This window comes from Zeus faber (genome assembly GCF_960531495.2).
Source record: "Zeus faber genome assembly, chromosome: 13".
Lineage (NCBI taxonomy): Eukaryota > Metazoa > Chordata > Actinopteri > Zeiformes > Zeidae > Zeus > Zeus faber.
Genome location: NC_137198.1, coordinates 29,292,643 through 29,299,642, shown reverse-complemented (window position 1 = coordinate 29,299,642; position 7,000 = coordinate 29,292,643).

Sequence of the window (7,000 nt, the reverse complement as noted above, 5' to 3'; positions counted from 1 at the left end):
ACAGTACAACCTTCAGAGTTGCTGCAGTTAGAGGTGCTGGTAGCATTTCTGATTGACCCTTCAAAATGCCAGGAGTCCCGCACACAGGTAGGGTGTGCGACCCCATACACTGGATTGTACAAGGCAGCTGCCATTTTCACAAGGCGGCCGTTGTCGTGCATTGTCGTGCGTTGAAAATTTGTTTTGGTCAAGAACACTTTAAGGTGGCCTAAAGTGGATTGCCAGTACAGGTACTCCTCACGTAACGACCTACCTGTTTAACGACCGTTCGGACTTACGACCAGCTTTCCGACTAGTCGGTATTGTGCGCTGCGTACAAAACCGTGGCGTGCACGTGGGTCCTCGCTTATCTACAATAGCATACAAATACTCAGTGTTGCACAATCAACCTGCTGACAGCACAGGTAAAAAATAAAAGTAAAAATTTCATTGAATCATATTATATTTTATTTACTTTATGATTATTTTTCCATTTGTTCATTTTAATGATTTATAAATATATATCATTTATTTATCGAGGCGTGTTAAAGTGTAATTGCTGTATGTCTATTGCTGTAGTCTGAATATAAATGAAGTTATATATCATATTAGTAGAATCCACACTATTTAAATGTATTATTGCTATTACTACTATTATTATTATATAATAAAAAAAGTTTTTTTAAGGCACCACTAAAAAGTGTGGAAGTTCTGAAAAGTCTCAAACTCAGTCCCAGGGGATCCAATTAGACATTCACATCCATTGGTTGTGAGTTGATTTGCTGAATTCAAATGATGGCTGGTAACATCGCATGGGTGACATTGATGGATAGGCAGTAAGCAGCGGCGACATTACTTGAGAAATGACGGCCCCTAGTTTGCTTTTCCCAAAAGTCTTGAGAGTCTCAAGTCAAGACAGCCCGCTGAGGACGTGTGGTCACTCTACTCAGTCAGCAAGACGTAATTTTCTGTCAATCAGTCTGTCTGCTTGTCTCTCTCTCTCTCTCTCTCTCTGTCACACACCCCTCTGTTGCTCTTGGTTTTGCAATTATTCTAAACCTGAAACCAGCACTGCTGAATGCAGAGATGGGGTGATGAGTGAGAAATTCTGAACCAGCAGAATCTGAACTGGCAGACTTAAGTTAAAAATCCCTCCACAATTAAAAGCACTGTTTGTGATGCTGGTCACTTTGCGTTTCGATTGTTTTCAGTTGAAGCTTCTTTTTATTTTACATTTTCTTTTATGTGAAATATTTCTGGCCCCCATGAGTGTGGTGTCATTAAAGCATGTCCCTTGAAGACGCAGAAGAGAACAACCACTTCCAATATATACAGTATGTTTATAATGGCTTACAATACGTACACACACACACACACGCATGTATGCGCACAGCCGGGCATGCACGCACACACACTGCACCGCTACTCCACTGCCGCCCACCCCTAATTTCATGATCACATGAGAGAGGAATGCTTGGAATTTGACTAACTGGAAGTGGAAACGGAGGAAGAATGGGAAGGTGGTTGGACGAATAGGGAGAGAGAAGGGGAAAGAGTGAATGAAGGCTGGTTCTTATCTCGCAATAACCTAGTTTCCTTGTTTTTGTTGTTACATCTGATCGCCTTTGTCATTGTTGTTTTTTGATTTTCTCCTCGCCAAGGTGTGCAGTGTTTAACTCCCTATATTCGTCGAGCTGTGGAGCACATTATTTTGATATAATTGCTCATCTGAATCTGCCATAATAAACATCTAATTTGTGTTTTGGCTTGTTTTGTCACGATGCGGGCCATTCCTTTACATAATCCGAGAGGTTGTAAACAAGACTTAGCTGGCACACTAATTAAATGTACCCTGCAAAAACAAGGATAAGGGAAGGGATGTCGTTCTGCTGGCCCCATTATGTGGAACCACAGCAACAGTTGGAGATGCAACATTACAGGTGTAATTAATAACTCTAAGGCCTGGATGAACACACACACACACACACACACTCTCATGAACACACGCACGCACACACACACACGGACGCACACACACACACACACACACACACACACACACACACACACACACACACACACACTTGCTTACATATGCACACACATTAATAGCTATACAGTATGTGCTATATGTGTCTGTTGCTTGCTTTCACTGTAGAAGGTGCAGCTTAAAGAGTAAATCTCGTATTTATTGCATCAATCCATCACTGCTTCTGAAATTTCTCTCCAATTGCTCTCAAAACAAGCAGTCCAACCAGGATTCTCCGTTTAGGAGGAAATGCTCCTCATCCCTAGACCTGTCAATCTCTCCTCAATCCCCGCCCCAAGAACTATTCTGCTGTGGCAATTCCGCCTGCCACATGCCACCCAAGTTCCGTTTTTAGGTCCCTCCGACACAAAGACACAGGCGATAGGGCTGAAAGGTACCAGTTTTATCATAGAGAGTGGGCAAGGTTGAACAAGCCCAGGGCAGATGGAAAGCATGTCATGACGAGGGCTATTCTCCTGATTACTCTAATGAGCAACAGCCGAACAGCCACCTTGATCCTGGGCCCAATAAGTTAGACCCAAGACAGGTGTGGCTGCTTAAACAACACCATCCCCACACCACAGCCGCTTATATCCCCGAACTGGTTTTATTTAAGTTGTTTTAGTTAGTTTACTTTTTGAGACATACCAATAGTTGTATAGTAAAGCACAAAAGCATGTCTTGGGCAAATAGAAATTGTTGGGCAAGTCCCCTAAAGCAGAACTGATAGATGCCCCAGCCACATTACTGAACGTGTTTGGTCAGATTAAGGATAAATTCTGTATTTGTGCAATGCAGGTCTTATTTAAATGTTGGTCACCACCGTTTCTAACTGCTCATAGTAGTTGTTCAAGTCTCTGAACACTTTACTGTTGAGAAAGTCCAATTAGGCAACAGACGTTTAAACCTGGAAAAAAATGCTGCATCTCCTTTTTGAAAATGAGTAAATCACAATATAGTCAGAAAAAAAAAAAAAAATTGCAACTGTGTATTTTATGAGATTTTTACACTATGTACTGTACTAAGACACATTTAACTGTAATGTGATTTTCAAAGAGATATTTAACAGGTTTCGTTAAGGCTAAAACATTTGCCCCATCGGATTGCATTTATGCACAGAAGCTGCAGCAGAGTGGTATGTTTCTCAATAGTATTTTGGTAAGAGTTTAAAAAAAATAGCAAACCTATGCTTTACGAAAGAATATACATCTGCACCAAATCCAGTATGAAGTGAAAACATCCACAACAGCTCACCAGACTGCAGTCATCTATTTCATGCTCCCATGGTTTCATAGCTTTTACCAAAAGCAATTATGGCTGAATCCCGCTGTCAAATAGCAACAACATGAGCATTAATAAACAGATGGACACATTATTGAGGTGGGAATCTACTATCATGAGATGTTCCAGTTCGTGTTTTGAACCCAAGCTAATTTGACATCAGTGGAACCCTTCAATTATTTTCATTATTGTTGTTTCTTTCTCACATTTTTCCACTTTTCCAGAATTAAAAACACAAAGGCATTTAAAGGCTTGGCTTACAAAAAACTCACATGATTTCAAATGTGGAATGTGAGCACAGTAAAATCATGTAACTGTTGCGTGTATACAGTATGTACTAAAGGGAACACTAGTCCCAATGGAATGATGGAAAAAAAATAACTCTACAGCAGTCAATTATAGTTTGCAAAGAAAAAAAAAGAATCATCGCACATTAGCAAGTGTTGATGTAATTAATGCAGAATCTCAGTTTTGAGTGTTCAATATCTGTGTATTTAGAGGTGAGGGGGGAAGGAACAACTCGTAATTTCCTGGCAATAATACGCTGAGTGCAGCTATTTAGTTGCAAGCCAGGAACTTGGCAGCGGTCCAAGTTGCAGGTGAGTAAATGCATCTTTGGCAAAGTGCAGTCAGACTGTGTAAAGAAATTCAGCTGTGTGTGTGTGTGTGTGTGTGTGTGTGTGTATGTGTGTGTGTGTGTGTGTGTGTGTGTGTGTGTGTGTGTGTGTGTGTGTGTGTGTGTGTGTGTGTCTTTTACCGACAATCTGCTCCCACTTATGTTTGCTGGGAGATTTCTTTGAGTGGTGGAGGGAGAGCACCCGCTACTCAAACGCTGAAACAAAACAAGGAGATGGCAGCCATGCCTCCTATTACTACAAGGCTGTCCTCCAGAAAATGTTCAATGGGGTGGTCACGTGAGGCCTTGGGGGTGGCACGCAAAGAAGGCTATAGCGGAGCTGAATTTCAGGGAATGAGATAGTTGTGCAAACGTTACTCATATGAGGTCAATGGATCCATTCATAGCTTTTTAACACCAAGTCAGGGATTCTCCAGCTCAGTCAAGGCAATCAGCAACCAAAATAACACAGAACATTAAGTGCAATCTGATAACTACAAAGTCAGGCTGATGAAAACAGGGGCCTCATATAAACATGGTTGGTGCAGACTTCACTGCAAGAAGTCAATGGCAAACTAAATCAAGCAAAATTATCGGTCATTCGGGTGAGATCATTTTATGAGATAAGATTTCCTCAAACTAGAAAATACATTTTGTTATGTAAATGATTGTGGTGGCAAGCACCAGCTGCGGACGACAGCACGGTTCCCTTCCCCGCGGCCACCAAGCTGCCTCGAATCGGCCCATCAAGCAGCCCAGCAGCCTAGCAGCCAGACCAACCATATCTCGACTGTCAGCAGCAGCACCTGGAGGGTCCGGTGGAGGACCACACCCCTTTGTCCGACAGCCGACTCCCCCCCCAAAACAGGAGAGAAAGTCAACCACAACCATCTGTGCCGGGGGCCTGTGGACCACCCGGAAGTTAAAGGGCTGGAGAGCCAGGTACCACCGGGTGATCCGGCCGTTTGTATCCTTCATGCCGTGGAGCCATTGCAGCAAGGCGTGATCCAAACAGAGGGTGAAAGCTCGTCACAGGAGGTAGTAGCGGAGGGAACCGACTGCCCATTTGCTAGCTAGACACTCCTTCTCCTCCTTCTCCACTGTCGTCCGCAGCCGGTGCTTGACCACGCCCCTTTGTCCGCCACAATTATCATTTATGCCTGGCATACACTGAAGGTCCGAGACACAAGATCTTTAGAAAATCATGAGGAAATCTCTCATCTTAAGGGGTTGTGAAAAGCGCGCCCCAGTCACTGATAGTCGTTTGATTTAAGGTGGTCTGAAATTCTTGAGATCAGTCCCACACTCGTGGGACTCTTCACAAGAATATCAGGTAAGCTTAATATTATCTTCGGTTTTGGATCCTATAGTGCAGACCTGGGCATTTTACGGCCAAATCTGGCCCTTTGGGTGTCCCTATCTGGCCCGCGTGAGGTCAATCGTAAATTAGAACATAAATGAAAAAGTATTTACGCTGTGCACGCAATACAACTATGTTGCTTTTATTTTGAAAAGCGTGCCTTTTTTTTTATTTGCGTAAAGGCGCGCATGCGTGGGTTAACAGCTACAAGTGATGCTGGCAAGCTATCCCTCAAAATGTCAGCTCACGCCAAAAAAAAAAAAAATGATGCCGTATGCCGCGCTTTGAACAAGACACGGACTGCTAAAAATGAATTTATAGAAGTCAAAGGTAAAGGCGTGTGCATAGTTTGTGGTACACAGGTCGCTGTGTTCAAGGATTACAATTTGAATCGCCACTACGTGACCAAATACGAGGAGAAATACAATAACTTGTCTGATCAAGAGCGAGCAAGGGAGTCGGAGGCTGAGCTGCAAAACCAACAAGGACCTTTTATTAAACTTTGCACATCCAGAGATGCAGCTGCAAGACAAGTTATGTCATATCCCACAAAAGAAGAAAAAAGTAGAAAAAAAAAAGTAAAACGTTTTCTGACGGAGAGTTTATTAAGGACTGTTTGTTGGACTCTGCAGAACTAATATGCCGGGAGAAAACGGGAGCATTTGAGAACGTGACCCTCTCCCGACGAAATCTGGAGCTTCAGCTGAAGAATAAGGCCGCCAACTTTGACTATTTTTCCCTGGCTTTGGATGAAAGCTGCGATGTACGTGACACTGCCCAGCTACTCATCTCTTTACGTGGGATAACTACAGACTTTAAAATCACGGAGGAACTGGCAGCCATGAAGTCAATGAAAGGGACAACAACTGGGAGGGATTTGTTCACGGAGGTAAACGCACGTTTGGACAAGTTGGGACTGAAATGAGACAAGCCAGCAGGTGTGACAACGGATGGTTGTTCAAATCTGACGGAGAAAAATGTTGGACATTTGAAGAGAATGCAGGATAAAGTGACAGAAATGAACCCTGAGCAGATATTGACATTTTTAGATTGTATTATACATCAGGAAGTGTTGTGTAAGTCAGTGTTAAAAATGAACCATGTTGTTGATGTTGTAACTAAAATAGTCAACTTCATCAGGGCAAGAGCATTGAATCACAGACAGTTTGTTGCATTGTTGGAGGAAAATCAGACTGAATATCGTAACATAAGCTACCACACAGATATCAGGTGGCTCAGGTTGGGCAAAGTGCTGAAAAGTGTCTGGGACCTGAGAGAAGAGATTCACGAATTCTGTGAAAAGAAAGCATCCCACAGCTTTCAAATGGATGGACTGGATGGCAGACCTGGGTTTTGCTGTAAATGTGACTGCACTAATGAATGAACTAAATGTCAAACTGCAATGCAAGGGTCTTTTTGTGCATGAGATGTACAGTGCAGTGAAGGCTTTCATGAGAAAGTTGCAGCTTCTCTCGAGCCAAATGGAGGACAACAATCTCACCCACTTGCCAACACTGAAGGAAGCCACACCATCAGCTGATCACCTCCACAGGTACTCATCCATGTGAGAAGCACTTCATGGTGAGTTTTCAAGGCGATTTCAAGACTTTAAAACAGTTGAGAGTAAAATGCACATGGTTTCTCCTCCCTTCACTTGCAGTGTGGATAATGCACCTAGTGATGTTCAGATGGAACTCATTGACCTGCAGTCTGACACATTTCTGGCAGAGCACTT